General features: G+C 37.1%; 1 long non-coding RNA gene across 1 annotated transcript in view; it reads right to left on the bottom strand.

Moving 5' to 3' along the window:
- LOC150107449 (uncharacterized) overlaps window positions 1-17,455 on the bottom strand; it is a 39,429-nt gene extending 21,974 nt beyond the window's left edge. Inside the window, exons 1-2 of the long non-coding RNA XR_016548195.1 lie at window positions 17,398-17,455; window positions 15,048-15,226 (exon numbers count right to left, since the gene is read on the bottom strand). This is a non-coding gene — a long non-coding RNA (uncharacterized LOC150107449). The remainder of the gene's footprint in view (window positions 1-15,047; window positions 15,227-17,397) is intronic.
- Window positions 17,456-23,195: the final 5,740 nt, after the last annotated feature.

Here is a 23,195-nt window from a genome sequence, read left to right as displayed (position 1 = left end):
TTAGAAATAAAATGCTTGATCAAAGGCTAGAAATCACAGATATGAGAGTTTAGTTCTGAGAAAGATTAGGGGAGTGAACAGATGGCATTAATGGCCAAATCTTATTAAAAAAGGATATTAGGAAGGAGCTTGATAGCACTAGCATTCAGGAATGTGTGAGCATTCCTGAATGCTAGTGATATCAAGTGATATTCCTCAATGCCACTTGAGCTAACCTCAAGTGGCATTGTCATTTAAATGGAATGGGAGTAGGAAAACAATTTTATTATTATTTTATTTTTATTTTTTTTGCCAGGATAGTCCAAAAAAGATCAAGAAGAGGCATTAGAAGAAATATAAGATCTGATAATATAGGAGTACTGACATAACCTAACCACTTGGCCAGTCTGGTTCGCCGAGTGGTTAGCATATCTGCTCTCCAGCCAAAAGGCTGCGAGTTCGAATCCCGCCATGAGCATGGATGTTTGTTTGTGAAAATACTAGTGGTGGTGATGGTCAGCGGTAGATGGCGTTGGTGTAGATGATGAAAGTAGTTGTGGCTGGTGGAGACGTAGAGTTGTAGAGTAGGTACTCTTCCTCGACAAGTCTTTGGACTCCCTGGAGGTGTTATGTAATAATAATAACAGATTCATTTGGGGAAAAATTGTCAATAGGAAGTTAGTGTTACATGAAAAGGTTATATCATTACTATCATAATATCCTGTACACTCCTCCAGGGTACTTATCAGAAATTTAATGAAGAATAAGGTGCATGGCTTTCTCCACTGTTATTCACTATCTACATGGATCATAATATGAAGATAAGTAACAGCAAACCTGATGTCAAAATTGGAACTATTAAACTCTTCGGGCTGCTTTATGCATATGATTTTAGATTCTTTAATCTGTTACAAGTCTTTAAGACTAATTTAATAACTGCTGTTGTAAATTTGATATGAAAATCAGCAATAAAAAGTATAAAAATTAAGAGGAGAGGAAAATGGAAAAACTCTTTAAGAAAAAATACGCATTTCAGCCATTTAGGCTCATTTTTAGTGAATTTTAGCATATTAAATATGGAAACATAAGAGAATAAGCAAAGTGGGTATGGTGATAATACCAGTTGAATAAATTTATGCAGAAAAAGATAGAAATTAGCTGGAACACTACACTACACTAGCAGTATACAAGCCAGTGTTTCAACTGATTTTAACTTAATGTAACAGAAAAGTTGGACTGGGAATAAAGCAGTTAAGTGAAGACTAGAAATCAAATAGAGAAAAACTAAGGGAGTGAATGGATGGCTAAAAACAGAATTTATTTAAAATGAAACTATTAGAAAGGAATTTATTATTTGCATTCACAAATGTGTAAGTAGAGCTAATACATTATGGTAAAGTTACTTAAAGAGAAGAGAAGGGGATGTACCAAAATAGGTGCTCTGATTGCAGGAAAAATGAACCATGTGAAGACTTTGATCTAGATAGTGAAAAGTTACACTATATCTTGCAAATCTTTTATACTAGTGTCCTCTATTGCTACAATAAAAATTACACTACTTCATTTTAATAAATTAGAATGTCAGATTGGTTTAGTTAAATTTCAGTCTTTTGCCCAAATACAAATTTTTAATGAAAGATTCATGGAACAGAAATTTGCCATTCTTTTCTAAGCAGGTAGAGGGATCTGATAGAAAGAGCAGCAATTTTGGTTTCCCAATCTGTGGCGTTTGTGATTATTGATACATTTGCTGAAATGATCTGCTGTTTTCAGTCTAACATCATTTATTAAGAGACAAGCTATTGCCTACAGGCTTCATTACCTATCTTCAATTTATCATACCATCAGATATAATAAAAACTGAAAGCTTTTTATTATATCTGATGGTATGATTGGAAGGCATAATTTATAACTGGCAGTACGAGTTACCATTAACATCTGACCTCCATGGAGTAATCGGACTCATCATGGGAGGTACACACAAAGCTCATCCAACTATACCATAAACTAATTCAATGAGTCTGCATTCACAACCACTCGGGAAATGCATTCCACTCACTGACCACTGATACAAAGAAGCTTCTCCTCACTCCTTTGCTCACACCCTCCTCATACAGTTTCCAGGAATGGCTTCTTGTTCTATTCCTCCCCTCTCCTATTCTATGAAAAATTTCTTCCGTGTTAACCTGGTAACAACCTCTGACCAATTTATATGTCTCAATCACATCCCCTCCTCCAATTCACAAGACTTTGCAAATAACATTCTTTGAACCTGTCTTCATACTCCACATTTCAAAGACCAGTGAAATGCCTTTGCGAATATCTTCTGGATCCTTTCTAACATATCCTTGTCACCATAAAATCCAGATGACCAAATCTGTGCATAATAATCTGTACGAGGCCTGATGAAGGCCTTATAAATTGAAAGCAGAACCTCTAATTCTGCATCATTGCCATTATCTGGTGTGATGACTTTGCAACTTGTAAAATGCAGCCCTTGAATTTCAAGTCCTTGTCTACCATCACTCCAAGATCTCTCATCTCCTCCACTTCCTTCAAGTTTCTCCTACCAAGTACATACTTTGCATCCCCTTCTTGCTTACCAAATTTCAAAACCTTACACTTTGAACATTGAACTGATAGTTCCACATATCTGCCCATTCAAACAATCTATTCAAGTCCACCTGTAAGGCTATAACATCTGCTTGACTCTGCACTGTTCTCTCCACTGCTATGGGTTCTATTGTTAGTTATAGGTTCACCAGGTAACCACTGATCACAAACTTCTGCATGGAGAAATTTGAAAAAGTAACCTTATCAAGATGATATTTTTGTTTAGCAACAGACCCTAGATTATGAACAATTTTCCGATTTTTTTTTAATAGTCTCCATTACAAAATAATATTCATTATGAAGGCATAAAGGAACAAACTTATTTCCTTTAAAAAATAAATAAATAAATAAAATTGGTAAATAAGTAGGTTGCAACATATCACCTGATGTTTATAGAAAGCAAACTCCAAGGTCAAAAGCTTCATTTCAGCTCTTTCCAACACTTCTGAAAGAAGTTGAGCATGATTAATATTCTAAAAAAAATAGGTTTATCTGCATTTAAGGAAAAGATGATGATTAAAAAGAGATAGTGTACCTAAACAATCAGCTAATATGTGAGTAAACCAAAAAGATCAGTTTATAAATTTCCATGTACCATCACAGACCTCAAATGTAACAACTTCATTTCTAACCATGGTGCGACCTTACAATGCATGGCTTCTATACCACAATTCATGTAAGTCTTTCATGAAGACTATGTCAGACCATCAGCAGTTATGAAATTTAGAAAAGCAAACAAGAACTGTGGTGATGATGTCCACAAAAAAAAGGAAGGATAAGTCGAGCTTTACTGCTCATGTCTTTGCAGAATACCATAAAATGAACTGGTAATTGACTTCCATGTCTTATCTTGAAAAGAAGCTCTGGTCTCATTTCTACTAAAAGTTGTTTACTTGTATGGCAGTCAGAACAGGGTTTCATTCTGAAACCCTATTCTGACTGTCATATGAAAGTCTCACTTATCTATTCTTGCAGTATAATGAATCTTTCTTTTGTCAATAATCACCTAATATGCCATGCAAATCAATGAACTGCACATTGGTAAAGTGTTAGATGTGTGATATGAATTTTCTCTCAGGAGTCGATTATTTTTGTGCAATTTAAAAACATAACTATTTTCTGTGAGTCTATGTATATTTTTTCTTTATATTTATTTCCATTTAGATACGGTCAGCTGACAGCAAAAGCAAAACATGTTGCTCTTATTTAAAAAAAAGAGTATTCCTGGCATCATACTGTTTGATGATCCACTCTTGTAATAATTTCCTTCAAAAAAAAAAAAAAAGTAGGTGTTTACAGTCTGTATGGAAACCAGAACTATGGAGGCCAAACATGGTATGTGTCATCACTTCAAGCCTCCAATAACTATGGTCTTTCAATGGATGATAAAGTCATTCACTACCTAAGGGGGGGGGGGATAGTCTAGTTAGCATTTCCTCCAACCAACTAGTAAGATATCCTTTTGCAGCAAGAATGTTCATTGCATCTGTCAACATGAGAAGGCAGGGCTGACTTGATAGGAAGAGGCTGAACATTGCTGAAGCTACATATTGCCTGCCCATTAGCAGTGTTCTTGAAGCTGCTTCTCAACTGAATGGATGGTTTGCCCAAAATACAGAAATTATGAAAAATAATCATGCAATTAAACAAGTTCAACCCTCAGAAAACCCAATGCATCATGGATACCTATACAATGGATCTATACAATTTATTTCAAATGCTGAAAGCAGAATTTTGATGACCTACATCTTTGGTATCTCCTTTCCAACCAGAAGAATCCTGAAGAAATATATGTTCAGGACTCTTTTACCACCATCTCTTTTAGGTGCCTTTCAAATGCCATCTCATATTTAATTGGCAATTAAACTTAATAATAATGAGTAACTTAATAACCTCAGCATCTACATACTCAGAAACCGAAGATGTCCTAGAAATCTCTCATTACTATTGTACATGTTTTGTAAGCTACTTGGAGGAACTCTTCAATAAATAAATAAGCCTTGAATATCTGAATATGCACAGAAAAAGCATATCATAGTGTGGTGGGAACTGTATCTGAAGATTGTAAATCAGATACTGATTATATCTTAAATTTTTCTATGGAAATCATACATTACATTACATTACATTAACCAGCATCAGGCGCTATCAGCCTGGGGGGGGGGGACTTTTGGCCTCAAGAACCACATGTTGCCACTAGGCATGGTCCTCTGTGACTGTCCGCCACATTCTGGTCTCCAGCCCGACAGCCTGCAGGTCTTCCTTCTCTTGATCCACCCATCTCCTTCTTGGTCTCCCTGGCGGCCTCCCTGATTGGAACTTCTACACTTGTCTCACCGTCCCTTTGGGGGCCAATACAGTACAGGTGCCCCAGCCACTGAAGACGCCGGGCTTGCAACTCCATCAAGACGTCTGCCGAGTTGTATAAAGCATGTATGGCAGCATTGGACCGCCTCCTCCAGACTCCATCTGCCATGACCCCTCCATAGATACATCGTAGCACACTTGTCTCACAGTCCCTTTGGGGCCCATACGGTACAGGTGCCCCAGCCTCTGAAGACGCCGAGCTCGCAACTCCATCAAGACGTCTGCCGAGTTGTATAAAGCATATATGGCAGCATTGGACCGCCTCCTCCAAACTCCATCTGCCATGACCCCCTCCATAGATACATCGTAGCATCTTGTTCTTGAATACTCTCAGGTGATTGGGTTGTCTCGCCGTGAGAGTCCACGGTTCAGCACCGTAGAGGAGAACAGGCCTGATCAAAGTCTTTTATAGCCCCACCTTTGTAGTTCAAGACAGCAAGCATGAGGCAAAAAGGAGACGCATCTGATGATAGGCCACATTCGCAGTATTTACCCGACTCTGGACATCAGCCTCGACTTTGTTGTCTTCAGTCATGAAAGAACCCAAGTACCTAGATACCTTCATCCTCTCAAACTGTGCAGCTCCCTCTGGATCTTGAGCAGCATGGTGACTCATAAAAAATGTATTTTGTCTTCTCAGCGTTTACCTTCAGGCCAACTTCTTCAATAGCAGTAACCAATGCCACTGTGTCGTCCCGTTGATGCACCATGACGTTCAGGTCGTCTGCGTAGACAAGAATCCTAACTTGCACCCCCATGTTGACTCCACCTGCAACTTGCTGTGTGTTTCTAATTACTTTTTCCAACACTACATTGAAGAGAATCGGAGAAAGCCCATCACCCTGCTTCACACCGGTCTGTACTTGAAACAGGTCTGACAGGTCACCTTCTGCTTTCACTCTTGCTCTCGAACCAGCTATGCACACCTGCACCATTTTTCGGAGTTTTTGAGGAATTCCCAGCTCTTCTAACACCTGTCATATTTTGGGGGTATCATTGAGTCATAGGTTTTAGAAAAGTCTATGAAAATATTATGAACTTCCCGGTTATATTCACAGCACTTTTCAAAAACTTGGTGCAGCATGAAGAGTTAGTCTACTGTAGAACGGTTCCTCCTGAAGCCCGTCTGGTAGTCACCAAGGCACTCTTCTGCATATGGTGTGAGGCGCATCAGCATGATGTTAGACAACACCTTGTAGCCAGTCGACAGCAGTGAGATGCCCCTATAGTTGCCGCACTGAGCCTTATCTCCTTTCTTATATACTGGGGGTGATCAGCGACTCCTTCCACTCGTCCAGCAGCCGTTCTTCTCGCTAGATCATCAAGATGAGCCGGTGGAGCTGCTCCAGCAGGACGTCCCCACCATTCTTCAGGAGCTCCGCTGGTATGCAGTCCACTCCTGGAGCCGTATTATTTGTCAGCATGCGGATAGCACGAGTAATCTCACTAAATGTCGGCTCTTCAATAAATGGTTCGGCAGTTTGATAAGGAGTATAATCCTCCGATATTGACGTTCCAGCATCGACATTCAGCAAGTTCGCGAAATATCTATGCCACCAAGCAAGAGCATCTTTTGAGTTTGTTAATAGATTTCCACTCTCATCTCTTATGGTTGCCACTTGTGTCTGGGCACCTCGCATGGCTTTGATCGTCCGGTACATCTCCCGTCCATTATTCGCCACCCTATTTCTCTCTATACTAGCCACTTTCTCATTAAGATACTTCCGCTTATCCCTGCATAGATATGTATTCACCACTCTTCTCGCCTTCTCATATTCAGCTTTCTTCCTGCTATCCACTAAGTAGTTCAATAGTGCTTCCCTTCGTTTCGCTACAGCTTCTTCACACTCTCTATTAAACCATGTTTTTCTCCTCTTTCTCTTTCCCACAGTTCTCGAGTCAGCTAACGGCGACCATATTTTTGATGGAGTCCACATCCCATCCAGATCATTCTATTCCTCCTGTAACTCCCCAAAACGATTCTGCAACTCTAACTAGAAAGCCCGCTTGCCTTCCATTGTTTTCAACTTGTCCAGGTCCCATGCCGATCGTATGGTAGGACACGCAGGCTTCTGAACCGCAATTTTATGTCTGAAATTGCAGGCTACCAGATAGTGGTCGCTATCTCCTATCTGCTCCTCTGAAACTTCTCACATCCAAGATGGAGCTGTGGTGACGTCGATACACTAGTATATGGTCTATTTGGTTAGCTGTTCTACTGGCCGGTGATCTTCAGGTCTGCTTGTGGACGTCTTTATGTGCAAACATAGTGCTCTTTACAAAGCATCCCGTAGCGGCAGCAAAACCCACAAGTCGTATCCCGTTATCATTGCACTCCTCATGTAGGCTCTCACTATCCACGAAAGGGTGCCACACACGCTCTCTCCCCAGCTTCGCATTGAAATCTTCCACTACTAGCTTGACGTCATAGGACAGTAGATTAGAACAAGTACGCTCAAGCACTTTAGAAACAATCTTTAGCTTCTTCCGAGCTCTCTTCAGTAGGCGCATAACAGTTCACAATAGACACATTTTGAAAACGTCCCTTAACTCTAATAGTACACAGCTGATTGTTCACAGGTTTAAAATCTAAAATATTACACAAAAATTTATCACCAACTAAAAATGCAGTTCCGAGTACTTTTCGTCCTCTGTCATCACCACTATAGTATAGTGTGTACCCCTGATTATGGGTCAAGCCATGTCTCGGCCATCACGCCTCTTGTACAGAACAAAGTTCAATTTTATGCTGTCATAAGACATTCGTCACATTAAAAAGAGCTCCTTCTTTCACCAAACTTTGTATATTCCAGGTCCCAAAACGATTAATAATCATCATCGCAAAGCGTCCGAATTCCAAGGCTTCTGTGGTGCTTGTTTCGTAACCAATAGGGTTTTTACAGGAGGGGTGGTTGGCCCCTTCGCTAACCCTCCCCTTATATTACGATTCCTTAACTAAATTGAACAGCATTGTACTAGTGACAGAAATCCTTAAGCAGTTGCATACAACAAAGTACTATAATAAGCTTCTACTCAAATTAGGCTTAGTTGCTTGCACATTCTCTACTACTACAGTTTCATAAAGTATACTCACTAAAAACCAATAGACAATTTACACAAACCTATATGCAATGTGCTCAACCTAAACATCATAATTTTAAAAGAAATACTCCTCAACAAAAATATTTCACTAAAACGCATAAACAACTTTATACAGCTAAATCAACCACCATCCACATGTCACAGCACCACCTATCATGGAAATCACAGGTATTCATAATTACAGTTATGTCTTTTGTCAATTTTAATGATGGATATTTTGGAGTTGTTTTATTTGTCTACTGGTTCAAGCGTAACCTAAATCATCACATCTCATGCTTGAAAATGATTTTGGTATTATTTATGCAGTTTTTTGATTGTACAGTAAAACCCCGAAGTTACGTGGTGGGTGGGACCAACAAAAAGTGCGTAAGTTGAATTTGGGTAACTCGGGGTATAATTTTGCATGTAATTTATATATACAAACATACAACTGGGACCAAAGGTTTACAATAACACCTATATTTTTTAAGAAATATAATCATAATTGTAGTTTTTCATACATAAAAAAAAAGTTATTTCGATGTCGATGGTTTTATAAAATCTAACAGATTGGTCTGACGGCATAATGTCTTTTTCTTGTCACGCAAAACTTCTTCATAGCAAGCTAATGATTTTTTTATTCCTTGCCTTCTGGCTACAATTCGTTCCTCATTAGAATCTATGTCCTCCAAAATCTGTAAACCTTTCTTTTATGATTGTTCTTACTGTGGATTCCTGTAGATCGAACTTCTTTGCTAGTTCACAAATTTTCATTCTGCCTTCAAAATCCTTAATAATGTTGAGTTTTGTTTCCAAAGTCAATGTTTTTCTTTTCTTGCTAGCAGTAGAAGAATCGGACTTGCTTCTTTTGGATGACATTGTTATTTTTTATGTGATAAAATTTTTATCAAGAACATAACATTAAACAATCGTAAGGTTTGTAGACTATAAAAATCATGTATGAATGGAGACCGCATGAAACACGTCAGTGCTTGTTCACAGCATGTGCGACACTGGCGAATGCGGCCGGTGCCTGAAAGATATGACTAGTGGTGAGCTGTGAAGCAGGACGGGAATATGTACATATAAGAAACCGCGTAACTCTGGATTCGCGTAAGTCGGGGTAGCGTGGGGTGCGACTGTATTTTTTATAACATATCTTTACAGGTGTCATTTTTTAGTTTTAGATAATTTTTTTTTTTTTTTTGAAAGGGAGTACAGAAAGGAAGAAAGTTAGGCTTGCTGAGAAGATCAATTTTGAAGTAATGTCATCTGATAGACTGACAATTCTGTTTACAGTGCAGCCTGCAATAGCTGTGTAGAAATAAAGAAATATAATTTTAAAAAAATCCATATCTGATTTTGAAAAGACCAAGCACTGAAAACTTATCTTCTGATCCATCACCAAGACCACATTTAACTTCATCCCTCCATATTCCCATCTCTCTCTCTCACTCACCAAGATGGTACCATAATAACATCATCCAAAGATTAGTAGTCTGGTATCATGTTTCTGCTCTGACTCCTGCATAGATGACAAAAGCAAAACACCATGCATTACACTAAGACCAGTTCACTGTATGCTTGCATCATATGTCAAAAAGCTATCAGAGGAATCCGAAGTAGCTTGGATAACTCATCTTCTGATCTCAATGGTGGTACCCTTCCTTTCTTACTGTCCTCTTCCATTGGAAATGGGTTGTCTTCCATGTTTACACAACAACCTCCAGGAGTCTCGGTTTCTTGCATGGCTGGTGAGCTGTCTATAAGTTTGTAATCCAGAGTTAACCTTTATTGATGTTATCCATTTAGTTCTTGGTCTTCCTTTTTTTCTTTTAATCTTGCATACAGAGCAAGGTTGGGTAGCCTTTTTGGTGACATTCTCTCGACATGTCCATACCACTGAAGTCGTCTTCTTTTGAGCTTTTCTATTAATGAGTCTGCATAGTTTAGGTCTTGTTTTAAAGTTTCACTTGTTTCCTTTTCTGTCCATTTTGTACCCTTCCTACTAATATTTGCAATCCAGAATTAACATCTGTCTTTTACTATTATCTTTACTAACTTTATATTCACATAGTATCTTTACTCTACAGCATAACATTCTATATTTAGTATATGGCAAAGGATGAGGGGGGAGGGGTACAGATAAGTCAGCTATCAAATTAATGTTGAACAACCCTCATCTCAATTTTCTTGAAAATAAGAGAAGTCAGCTTTTTTCATATCACCTGGAGGTCCATTAATATAGATTCTGTCACTCTCAATCCAGATCTCACCTACAAACATTACCTGACTTTGGACATATATCATGGAAGGGTTGAAGAAACTCAAATCATTGCTCTTGAGTAGGCTTTGAGTTGGCAGTCTGACACAAGGGCTTACAAAACTATCGCAATTTCATGAGCTACCATCCACCCTTGGAATACTGAGGAGCAAACTTTCTTACTGGTAATTTCATTAAGTGTCATGGTAGTTGGTATCCTCTCTTCAGATTTCCCCATTAACATAAAAGAGTGGTCCAGGACTCTGTAGCTTTGCAGTCAGTAACAATAATGAATTGATCAAAAAAGAGTTTACTCTGATTCCTGTTCAGGATGCAAACAACTTTTGTAAGGACTTCCATCCAGCTGTTCATTGGACATGAACAGATGCTGTATGGTCACTCAGATGCTTGGTGATGTGCCACACCAGTCCTTGCCATGTGGTCCTGTTGTACACTTTTCTGGGGGTTTCAACTCTCTGAAGATCAATCACTCCAGACACACACACAATGCATCTATCTCATGATTCATCTATCCCTTCCTCTTTTTTCCAGGAACTTTACCTTCTACTGCCATAATGAGAAGTCCTTCTTCCATTCTTTATTTTAAGAGTCCAGTATTTTAACTTTCTTCTATCAATACCCTTAAGAAGCCTTAAAGTTCTACTGATTCTTTCTTTTTTTTTTAAATGGAATGCAGGGAGGAGAAATTAGGCCTGCTGAGAAGATCAATTTTGAAGCTGATGAAGATGACAAGTGAAAGGCATATACTGCAATTTTCTTAGACTTGGCGAAGGCATTTGACAGGGTGCCACATGATAAGCTGATATTTAAGTTGCAGCACATGGGTCTGGATGTCAGATTGGTCAACTGGATTCAGGATTGGCTGTCTGATAGGTATCAGAGAGTTGTGTATGGTGGAGCAGTTTCCAGGAGGCAGAGGGTTACAAGTGGGGTCCCACAGGGCTCAGTACTAGGACCTATATTGTTTAACCTTTATATCAATGACATAGCCAGTGGATTGCAGGGGGATATTCAGTTGTTTGCAGATGATGTGAAGCTGGGAAGGATTATTAGTAATAGTGCAGATGTGGTAGCCCTACAAGAGGATTTAAATAAGCTAGATAGATGGGCAAATGAATGGGGGTGTCAGTTTAATGCAGCAAAATGTAAGGTCTTGAGGTTTGGGAAACATCGATGGGATGCTGCATACTCTATGGGAGGAGTTATACTGGAGGAAGTAGGGGAGACAAGAGATCTGGGGTTGATGATTGATAGAAACCTGAAGTTTAGGGGACATATTGCAAAGGTGGTGAAGGTAACACAGAGGATTGCTGCTATTATGAGAAGGACACTGACCTGCAGAGATAAGAGGGTTATCATTCCGTTGTATAAGTCTCTGATCAGACCACACTTGGACTATTGTTCTCAGATTTGGTCCCCAGGATTTGAAGGGGATAAATTAACTGTGGAAAGGATACAAAGACGGATGACAAAGATGGTTTCAGGACTGTACAAGGATAGTTATGAGGATCGGCTGAGAGAATGTGGACTGCAGAGTTTGGTGGATAGAAGAAGGAGAGGTGATATGATTGAGACTTTTAAACTGTTGAGAGGTGGTTACAGGGTTGACACTGGGGAGTTCTTTCGCTTGGTTGATCAGCGGGAAGGAGTGATGACAAGAGGCCATCCCTGGAAGTTACGAAAGGAAACTGTGAGCAAGAGGGTAAGGAGTGGTTTCTTTGTGTGGAGGGTGGTTGAGCCGTGGAATGCATTGCCTGATGGAGTGGTGGGAGCGAGAACGGTCAGTGAGTTTAAAGAGTGGTATGATAGACTTTGTGTTTCTCAGGGGGTGACCTCCCCTCAGTGAGTCTTAACAGACTTTATGTCTTAGGAAGGACCTCCCTCGATGAGTCTTTTGACTCCTTGGAGGCCTGAATAATAATAATAATAATAATAAATAATAATAAGTGATGATGGACTGACAATTCTGTTTACAGTGTAGCTTGCAATAGCTGTGTGAGAAAAAAAACATGCAACTTCTGTCTTTCCATCATTCTCTCTCTCTCTCACACATCCAGATGATACCATGTCTGCTATCATATTTCTGCTCTGACTTCAGCATAGGTGACAAATTCAAAACTTGTATTACATCAAGACCAGCTCACTTTATGTCTCCTTCCTTCAGTTGCCAGAAAGGTATCAGAAGAATTCTGCGTAATATGGATAACAAACAAATTTTCTGATCCTAATGGCAGCCTATGGTGCTAAAAATTTGTAATTGAAAATTAACACCATTCCTCTATTATCATCTTTGCAATCTTTATACTCATACAGCATCTCTAAACTATAGCATAAATGCAAATCTATATTTAGCTCATGGAAAAAAAAAAAGGAGGAGTGAGAATAAAAGATGAGTTAGCTAGTCTCATACTGAGGTGAAAGGATTTTCATCCTGCAAAGCTGGCCAGAAGAACACACACACAACGAACAAACATGATATACTGGCTACAGCATTGGTTGCTTCGGTGCTAATTCCAAACAGGTTTTGCATCCATGAGCTGAAATAATATTTTAAAAAAATAAAAGAACGAAAAAATGTGCAGGTGTTGCCTAAGGAGTGACATTGCTTAGGAAAAGGATTTTAAAATATATCAATAAACTATATATCACAAATCTTAAGAATAAGTATTATTTTAGAACATTATGATATACTTTGGCACCCTCTTCCTTCTAAAATCCTAACCATAGTTTTGTTGATGACAATACCACTTCATTCCTGTTCATCCAACAAACCTTGCATTGATTAAATATTCACAACAATCTTACACAACCAATGGCTTAAATGCTGATCTTCTTGACATTCTTCAATGGAATGAGGGCACCATATCAACTTGAATCCTACTAAAACACAGTTCTATCTTATTTCTCACACGAAAGATTTCAATTCAATTTCTCTTACTTATGATAATACCCAGGTGTTCATATAAGACTGTATCTCTCTCTCTTCCTGAGCCAATTTATACCTCCAGCTTTTCCTAACAAAAAAAAACATATCTTCAGCCTCAAAAAAACTTAAGATCCTTCTCCACTGAAGATACTACTTTTCATTGATACAGCTATTACTCCTATACAAATCTTAAATTTGTACAACCTTAGATCCAGTTAATTATTGATCCCCTCCTTATAGACTCTACCAAATCACATTCCCATAGACACTGTTTTCTCCTTATCTCGTCTAGTTATTTTTCATGGGCACGTCTAGCTACTGCATGTTCTGCTGAACTCCAATTTCCTATAAGGCACATGCAGTAGTTAGTCAACATCCATTTCACAATCCAGCTTCAAAGTACTCCTTTGCATCCTCTTTCATTCTATCTAGTGCTATCCTTTCTCATAATAATAATATTTTCCACAAGGACTACATCTCCAGGTGGTTAAGAAATGAACAGGTTATTTTCTTCTTAACTTCTAGTACACACACCTCTGATGTGCAGATTTTGCAACCCTCATGGATTGAAATGATATTAAAAATATATAAAAAATAATTTAAATTTTAAACAATTTGCAGGTTTCACATAAGCGATTTTGCTCAGGAAGGGGATTTTAAAAGTTATTTGATCCAAAACTCAATGAAAAATAAACCAAACTATATATCTCAAAGTATTAACAACACCACAAACACTTTTATCAACAAAGATGTTCTATTAACGCTTATATTTCGCTGATTTTCAACTCGGCATCATCAGAGCACAACACACTTGTAAACACGACAGTGAGTGAGTGAAACAACATAATTGCAAAAGACAAAAGATCTAAAGTCCTATTTTTTGGAGCCCTCTAATGAGAAGAAAAAAAAAAAAAAAAAAAACAGCCCTCCCCTAATACACAAGAATACAACATGACCATTTCTGTTCCCTATATCAGAGGTACATTGGAAAAGATAGCCAAAGTATTGTTGAAACATGGCCTTCGCACCACTTTCAAACCTCATGTCAAGCTGGCAACTCTGATCCGCTCGCCTAAGGATAAACTTCATCCTTTAACACACCCAGGAGTGTATGAAGTTCCGTGTGACTGTGACTTGGCCTATTATGGGCAAACAGGAAGATCAGTGAACATCCGCCTGGAAGAACGTGAAAGATACATTCGCTACTATTACTATGGCAAGTCAGGACTGGCAGACCACGCTTTGGACACTCCTTCACACAGGATTAGATGGAGGAAAACAAATGTGCTATTTAGGAGTCGTTATAGATCTGAAAGATTATTTTTTGAGTCAGCAATGGCTTTGAAGAATTCTCCCAACCTTAACAAATATGGTTGCATTAATTTGACAAAAATTTGGGAGACGGTTATCCTAAGAAAAACTCCTGGATAACTGCCGTTTTTTTTGTTTTTTTTTTCCTCGTTAGAGGGTGCCAAAAAATAGGACTTTAGATCTTTTGTCATTTGCAATTATATTGTTTCACTCACTCACTGTCGCGTTTACAAGTATGTTGTGCTCTGACGATGCTGAGTTGAAAATCAGCGAAATATAAGCTTTAATAAAACATCTTTGTTGATAAAAGTGTTTGTGGTGTTGTTAATATCATGAAAAATAAGTCATGAATAACCATCAACATCTAAGCTTATCTGTTAGATATATATCTCAAATCTTAAGAAATAGTAAACATTATTTTAGAACACTGTGACATAACACAAACACACACGTGTGTGTGCAGCATTATAAATATATATAACTTACCTGTAAAGTTTTAAATACAGAACACCAAAATCACAGATTCGCTTGCAAAATGTATTCCATGTCTATGGCCATCTTCTCCGATCAAGAGCAACAGCAAAGCGAATATACTGATTCATTGTGACTGGCATTATGCTAGAGGTACTTCCATTCTTTCAATAAAAGGATTTTTGAATTCCACACTGCCAATTAAACAGACACTTTGTAGCTATTAAATGTCATTAGGAATATATACATCACATTTAGCAGAATAATTATTTAAAGTAGTCACTAATTTAAAACCAGAGGACAACATGTCTTTACTGAACGTTCAAAATTATGAATACAAGTGTTGCATATGTGTATATGCAACACTGCTCAAATAATTACTATTCAAGATAGCAAGCTTCTGCAGGTAAAGCACTCCTCTTTGGTAAAGCTAAACAGTAAAGAGATTTAACGAGGCTGGAGGAGTGCTCTAACAACATACTCACTACAGTTAACCATTCCATATTATATCTTCCACATGAATAATTACAAATACACTGTATCACAATATAAAAAAAAATGTTTTATTAAAATAGCTAAACACTTCAGACAATGTTATATATGCATATCAAAAACTATGTAATGCAGTAAATGCAATGGGCAAAGTTAATAAAATATCCTATAAGATACATGGTTAAATTTTCTCTATGCCAGTTACTAGTCCCACAGATTGCAATACCAGAGACCAAACTGTATCTATAGTATTTTGCTTTAAAGAGGCATACACTTCAGCAAGATCTAGTTTTAAAAAAAAAGATGAGTGTTCTGATTGTCAGTTGCCTATTTACCAGCAACCAAGTTGTTTTATGAGAGGAAAAAAACAAACTTCTGGACTAAATATATAAAAAAATCACTTGCATTCAAAAATCAGGTAACTCAACTTACAATGAAGAACTAGAATATGTTCCTTACATTTCCAGATTGGATCTAGATCCTTTCATCCAAACCTCTTCAAAAATGTTTATGTTCTTTCAAACACACCAAGGAGGTCTGCTACTTATATTGAAGAGCACAATGTTTGCTGAAATTATATTATCATTCATATAAACAACTTCAGAGGGAAGTGCTAAAGAAAACTGATAATACGAATGGGCTGGGAAAAATTAGATTATGATTGTCAGTAATAAAAAGTCTGAAGAATGGGATCTGCTAAGGTTAATGTTAATACTGATTGAGTAATACTGAATAATAATAAGCAGAGCTACCAATCACCCATAAATGTATAGTAGCAATAAAAAAAATAAAACAATTTGAATGTCTCAGTAAAAATACTAAGAATTCCATGAAACTTTTCTTGCAAACGACTGAGTGGCCAGTTTAATTGGTAAAAATGCATGCATTACGGTTACTTTCTGATTGTCTTTTGAACTTTGATTTCTAAAGTTTAGCAGTATATCATGCCAGATTTAAAAATAAACCTGTTATAACAGAATACTGCATGTATATTTTTTCTGAATATTTCACAAAAAAAGGCACACTATAATCTTAGTCAATTATTTTGTGAAATATTAATCCATAACTATTATGAAGGTGCTTCTGTAATATAAACACTGCCATGGTTCCATTATAATACCCCCTATTGTTACATTCTGAATCTCTCTTTTACTGATTTTTCAGTTAGTGAAAACATGCACTTTCAAACAATTCAATGTTAGTGTTAAAACTGAAATAATACAGGAAAAAAAAAAAAAAAAAAAAACAGCTAACACTTTTTATTCCCATATAGTGATCAGGAGAAGCCGTTTTAGCTCTATGTAACTTTTGAAGACAGAGAGTTCAATTTCTACTGATAGCCAATCAGTAATAGTTGGCCCAAGACAATCACTAATTATACATGCCACTGGTGAAGAGAGGCAACTGATAAGTGTCACCATCTTGTGGTCCCTAATCCTACCATTATGTTTATTGTCTGAAAATAGTGTGGGTTCTATGGTTGATTTCTTCAGTTTACAGGATGAAAAACCCCTGAGTTTCCAGGAGAAAGTCCATAAGATCGACTAACTCGGGAAACAGTCGAAAAAAGGCTTAGTAAAAGTTCCTTTGGTCGGAAACTAGAATCAAACTTATGATGCTCTCTCTTCAGGCGATTTAGCACAATGGAAGGCACACGCCACTTCCACTGAGCTACACTCTGCAAAAGATATTTAAAAATTCTTCAGTCCCAGGACCACGTAACAGTTAATAAGGATTAATTGCAATGTTTACCTTTAACTACTATTAAGGGTTAAAGATGAGGCATAATATCAACAGTTTAACTATAGATTTGCATATTAAAATGTTAACTGCCAACATGGATATAAAAAATAACAATAATAAATAAAAGTACCAGGTGTCTTGGTCTGTACAGCTGATCTATATTCTCATTTCTCCTTCCCTTTTACACAAAGTTAACTGAAATCAAGGAAGAGGTTTGTATCAGTTATATTTTAATTTGTAAAATAACACAAGGTTAATATAAATGCAAATCAGACAAGATAATGAAGCCATTCACTGTATCAATAAATTCAAAACTCCCTTAATTTTTGTAAGGGGGATAAAAATCCCTTATTGTTTTTCAGCCAGTATGCGAAACTAAGATTGAAAACTACGATCTAAACGTTTCATGCCGACGAACTGTCGGCGGATCCAAGCGTAAGTGACCTCCCCTCATAATGTAAAGCAGTTCTACAACTCCTAGGAGCTGTGTGTTTTTACATTATGAGAAAATATCAAGGATAGTGAGGGATCTTGCTCCACCTTTGCATCGAGATGCCTTGGTGTGGCACTACCAAGTGGTCACTTACGCTTGGATCTGCCGACAGTTCGTCGGCATGAAACGTTTAGATCGTAGCTTTCGATCTTAGTTTCGCATACTGGCTGAAAAACAATAAGGGATTTTTATCCCCTTTACTTATCAACCTCGCCAGAAAAAATAGCCGTTTGGCTTTTCATCCCTTAATTTTTATTGTTTCTCGTGAAACTCCAATGGGAACTTGGTCAGTACACCTGTCTGCAGGCTATACAGGTACCTGTATTATAATAATAATAACAATACCACATGAGAATAGGAATGCTCCATGTTTAACATTATTCTAGAATGCAATGCATTTACTGGCAAGCCATTCAGTATTTTCAACAGAAAAATGAGTGAGCAAAATACATTTCATATATAAACACACACACACACACACACACGGCAGAATAACAAATGACCACTTAGTCTATCATCTGTACTAGGGGTGGTGAGCTTAAGATCCCCCCCCCCCCCAACTGAAAAGTTTATGGAGAGATTTTTGTCCTCACAGCAAGTATCAAAAATCAACTACTGTTACCAATAATTTATCTCTTTTTTTTTTTTTTTTTTTTTTTTTTTTTTTTTTTTTAACTATAGTCCAAAATATTTGAAATCTGGAAGGAATTTTACAAATGCATGAAAGACGAGGGACTTCTACTTGGGGTATTCCTACAGCTTGGCCATAATAATGAGCATCATTCATTTGACCACTAAAGCAAACCAATGTCAGTTTTTGAAACAAGATTACTTAAATAAATGTCACGATGAGTCCTAGGACTCAGTGAAGGTGCCAACTAATAACGTTTCTTTTTTTACTATGTATACATTAAATAACTATTGGAAACTTAACAGTATTAAATTTACATTACATTTTACAAATGACTACTTATTAAACTTAAAAAGTGCCCCTATAGTTTTCCTCCACAGTCAAGAAATGGTACATTGTATAATTTCCATTGCAAATGTTTGATTTAATAATGTCAAAACATTATTAGTCAATGAAAGTCACAATTACACAGATGAGACTTTCACTGACTTAGGGGGAAAAAGGGTATTTAGCTGAAAAAAATAACAGTGCTAATTTCACCGATTTGTAGGATATGCTAGGCACCTCAAGCCTTTGGCTCCTCAGCAAGTCAGTGAAATCAACTTTTCTGGACCAATTTGGCCTAAGCTTGTACATTTCCTCCCCCACCTAATTATTTTAAAAAAAATCTGAAAAACATTTGTTGCACTCCCCCCCCCCCAAAAAAAAAAAAAGAAAAACACATACCCCTGCTGGGAACATTTATCATAAATACATATTTTTTTTTACATATCAGAGACAATTATAGAGAACTCCATTTCATGTTAAGAACGGAAACTGCTACTACTTAGGGTAAATGAGATTTTTAGCAGACAATTTTGTTTGTTTGCAGGCACAGAGCTTTAAGTGATATTGCTTAGCAACCCCACATGGAGAAAAGTATGACATGGTCTATGCTGAGCAATGTCATTTAAGAGCCTATAATATAAATATATAAACACTAGTCCTCATGAATGATAACGCTGTAATTCGCTGAACTTGACTTTACAACAAAATAAGTTGTAATTTTAAATTAAAATTATTTCATAATGATAGCATTTAATGTTATTGCAATCCGGAAACATCTTGCCATTTACAATCTGTTAATCAGTACTAGATTTTGTTTTTTAATCATCACACACTACTACTCACTTTGTCATCAAAATGTGACAAGTAATATCTCCCTACATATATTACTTCAGTCATAGGCTGTCCGAATACCATTCACCCACCTTCATGAACAAATAAAGAATGCACGTTACCAACATTCCGGACACTCAATGGGAAGAAAAATTAAATCGAATCACACTTAACTATACATATTTACATAATACTGAAATTCAGCACCATGCATTCTAGCATCTACAATCGCGGTGGCGCATGGATTTGAAATATTTGCCATTAATAATGTATTTTCCATTCATCGATCCCTAATACATATTATTCGCAGAGGACTAAATAACATGCATAAAACTATACAAATAGGCAACAACAAGAAAAACATCAACTGTATTCTAAAGAATATATAACAAGTAAAATATTTCAGCTTTATCAAGAATGGCAAATTAAGTCTGCATGTGGGCCGAGGGTTTACGAATCCGCTTTCCAAATGGCAATCTGCGGATTCGAATCCCCCCCCCCATGGGCATGGGTGTTTACGATCATCTATAAGTGGGACATGAATTTCATCGTCTCGAGAAATCATCTCTCTGCTTTTGTGGAGGCCTGAAGCGGCTTGAAAGAGTTGCATGTCCGCTCAGTAAAGTAGGATTTCTGATAAATATATATGAAAAATAATATTTAAAAAAAAAATCCTCAATCCACCCACGAAAATGACTTACTATAGGTTTCCAACCTTTTGTTGGTGAAGACAATACACATTATTTGCCCTTCTCTTCATCGTTTGCCGATAATTAGTGATAGTCATGGGTTAGCTATCTCTTACTGGCTACCGGTGGAGATTGAACTAAGCAACTCCGTCTCCGAAAGCTAAATGGAGTTAAAAGGTTTATACTATTTATAATATCATCTTCCCTTATACGATGTCATATATCGTATAAGGAGAAAAGTCGTTAGCTAATTATTATGTATTTATAATAGATAATATAATGGTTTGTTTCTTACTCCTATGGTGAAATTATGGTTGCATTATGGGAGGTATATTGTGAACGATGTTTCTGGGCCTTCCGTAATCAGTCTTTGGATTCCATAGAGATATCCGTTAAATAAGAAAAGAAGAAGAAGCTAGTAGGGCAAGAAGTCTGTTGAATGAATTCATGTTGAATTAGACAATAACAAAACTAGCAGCGTACAAGACAGTATTTTAAAGTAGTTTTAACTTATAAAATAATTCATCAAAGAGTAGAGATCACAGATATGAGAGTTCTGAGAAAAATTAAAGAAGTGAATAGATAGTATAAGCAGAAGAGTCATATTATTGTTATGTCAACAAGCCAATCTAATGTGGAATGGTCATTTAAACAAAATGTGCGAGGAAATGGTTAACAAAACAGGTGTTTGATGTTAAGAAAATATCCAGAAGAAGACAGTAGTCGAGGTGGAGTTTCTATACTATAGAAGAAAAAATGCTATGTGCAAAATGTTCATATGCTATAGAACAGGGGTTCTCAACCTTCATCTTCAACCTAACATCTTGAATTAAATATAGTGGCATACCACTATATTTAATTCAAGATGTTAGATATACCAGTAAGGCAGTGGCTTATGTACCACCAGTGGTATGCATACCACAGGTTGAGAATCCCTACTATAGACGAATAAAATGTAATTTTTTACAATACTTAATATTGGCATCCTTACAAATTACAAAATGAATTGGAAGAAAATTGTCGAAATGAAGCTAGTAATAATGCAAATATAATCATGCAGTACTATCGACCACATCTTTCTAGAGCAGGGGTTCAAAAAACTTTTTAAATTTTGTACCACTTAAATAAGAATCAAAAATTGGTACGTGTATCACAGTTTGAGAAACGATGTTCTAGAGTACATATCAGGAATTTGGTTATAATGGAGATGATCCTTACAGCACATATAAATGCATGTCGATAAAAACAGAAATAAATATCTCCTCATTTTACTGAATTTTTTAATGCACGGTTGGTGGCAGTACGAGTTTATACAAAATCGACACAGAACAATAAAATATCTTCCTCTCTCAAACAAAAATTTTAATTTTTAGAACATTCTTCATCATTCAGCTAGTTAACAAAGAATTCATTAAAGCAAAATTGTAATATCTATTCAACATCTAAAGGCCTGTGTAGCTCAGTGGAAGTGAAGTTGCTTGGAATCTGACCAGGGCAGAAATGTTTAGTGGAGCTCCGCGATTTGAGTGTTTAGTGCTTTCTATAGTAAGTACGGGCGGCGTAAGCCGATTATATATGCTAACGCCTCGCGATCGCTAATCGCTTCCTTCCCGGAAAGATGCCTAATATTGCGGGTACATCCAGTAATTATACGTTACATGGTATGGCCGCTGCTAATGAGAAGTCCGGCCAAATAAACGGTCAGAAGAAAACTTCATTGGAAAAACCTACAAGCCATTCCTTGGAAACCAACGTGGATATCTTGTCATCTATAAACCTACCTGAAGAGCTAGATTGGACTAAAGCTTGCATACTACAGTGCGACCCAAATGGCGCCCCCATACACCGAGGAAGACATAACTGAAAGCTCCGATGTTTGGCACCTCGGTGTCCTCAAATTTAATTATATTTTTGTTATTAGTTTTAAGTCCCTTACTGTAAAAGAGTCATTTGTAAACCTTAAAGAACTAGATGTCTGTAAACTAAAATGTAAAATTATACCTATTGCCAAAAATCGTAAAATTGATATTATCATACACTGGTTACTCTTCCCCCAAATCAATGCACTTTGAGAAAATCGGAAAAATCGAGCACATTGAACACGTAACCAGTAACACCAGGGACAAAGAGTGGGCACATGTCCTTTCTAATAAAAAAAAGCTAACCATCACACTGAATGAAGGGACCAAAACAGAAGAAATACCTTATGTTATAAAGGTACAAAAAATGTCGGGATTAGTCATGGACGTCCCCCCCCCCCCTGCATGCTTTCGGTGCAGAAAGATTGGCCATTTAAGAAAAGACTGCAATGCACCGAAATGTGAGCAGTGTAATCGATTTGGCCATAAAATAAAAGAATGTCCTGGGCAAACATACGCTTCCATGTTAGCAAAAGAACGGCCGTGGACCAGCCAAACATACAAAATGAACTGGAAAAAGCAGACGATGTTCAAGAAAATAGAGCCTGCTTAGAAGTAAACAAGGAAAATACCTCCGAAAATAGCAAAAAAGTACCACCAAAATCAAGCAAGCTGCAAGAAGAGGGAACACCCTGTGCAACCTCTGAAGACGATAGAGAAGACATCGCAGAAGATAAAGAAAATGCCGAAAAGGATGAAGATAAAATGCAAGAAAAGGAACCACCTTGCATATCCTCTCAGAAACAAAACTGTAGAGAGGACATTGCAGAAAAAAAGAACATGTCAAGAAGAATGATGAAAAGCAGCCTACAAGTCCGAAAAATCTGGGGGAAAACAAAAAAGCCTAAATGCATTCACCCCAGTGAGAAGGAACAAAATGAGATTTACGCCTAGCGTAAAAGGAAAAAGAGATAAAGATAAAGTAAAACCTCAGAGAGGAAAGATCTGCTAATGTCAAAAAAAAAATATATGAAGAAACAAATCAATATAGTGAGCATTAATTGCAATGGTTTAAACAGCAAGCAGTCACAGAAATTA

The sequence above is a fragment of the Typopeltis vanoorti genome, chromosome 4 (genome assembly GCF_054136105.1).
Source record: "Typopeltis vanoorti isolate ZY-2024b chromosome 4, IOZ_Tvanoo_1.0, whole genome shotgun sequence".
NCBI classification, from domain to species: Eukaryota; Metazoa; Arthropoda; class Arachnida; order Uropygi; family Thelyphonidae; genus Typopeltis; species Typopeltis vanoorti.
The sequence above is the reverse complement of the archived record's forward strand: the minus strand, read 5'-3'. Positions and strand labels throughout refer to the sequence as shown.